Below are 1,227 nucleotides of genomic sequence, written 5' to 3'. Positions count from 1 at the left end.
GATGAGTGGATACGGAAAATGTGGTATATCTACACAATGGAATACTACTCAGATATAAAAACGAATGAAATACTGCCATTTGCAACAACATGGATGGACCTTGAGAGAATTATATTAAGTGAAACAAGTCAGGCACAGAAAGAGAAATACCAGATGTTCTCACTTATTGGTGGGAGCTAAAAATAAATAAATAAATTCACACACACACAAGAGAAACTAAACGAGGGAGAGAAGAAGACATAATTACAATTCCTTGAAGTTGACATGATAAGTGTACAGAAAGGACATTGTTGGGTGGGAGGGGGGAGAGGGAGGAGGGAGGAAGGTTTCGTTAATGGACTACAATAATCAACTGCATTTTATATCGACAAAATAAAATTTTAAAAATATAAAAATAAAAATAATCTATTGTTTCGAATAAAAATGATAAAATAAAATAAAATAAAATCATGTAATCATGAATTGTAGAAATGGCAGGTAAAAATCACAATCTGGTCTTGAATCTCAGTTGCATCTTTTCTAGCTGTGTGACCTGGGACAAAGGACTTATGAATGTCTGAATCTTTGTTTCCCCATCTGCAACATGAAGTAGTAATAACCACCTCACAAAATTATAAATTACTATACAAATATATTAGGCTACATAGTTGAAAAAATGTTATGAACTAAGTGCTAAGCACTGTACTCTCATAAAGTTAGTATTTCACAAACTAAAATCAAAAGCAGGTAGTTTTTATTTTGAATTTTAATAAATAGATTCTACTATGTATATATACTTCAAAACATCATGTTGTACACAATACATACAATTTTATCTGTTAAAAAAAAAGTATATAACAATGTTAAAAAAAGTATATAACTAGACATAAGATACATGGTTTAGACTCTTCAGAATAATCACATATTCATAGTAATTTTTAAATATTTTAAGTATTTTAATATTAAGCTTAACTGCATTCGCTAATTAGAATTACGTTTTGCTCTTTGACTTAGCGCCTTTACTTTTTTGAAAATATTTTAATTCAATAACATACATTTTTAAATATGTATAACATGTTTAATAATAACAAAAAATACATTAAAATAAAAGCCTATGTAAAGAAATTGAGAATCACATAGCCCATATGATCTCTATTTCTTTTTTTAATCTGTACATAGATCTTGAAATAATTTGATCCCATTATAACTATAAAAAAATACATGTCAAAAAATAAAATTTTTTTTTTT

Source organism: Galeopterus variegatus, unplaced genomic scaffold (genome assembly GCF_000696425.1).
Source record: "Galeopterus variegatus unplaced genomic scaffold, G_variegatus-3.0.2 Scaffold404, whole genome shotgun sequence".
NCBI lineage: Eukaryota > Metazoa > Chordata > Mammalia > Dermoptera > Cynocephalidae > Galeopterus > Galeopterus variegatus.
Note: the sequence above shows the minus strand (reverse complement) of the source record.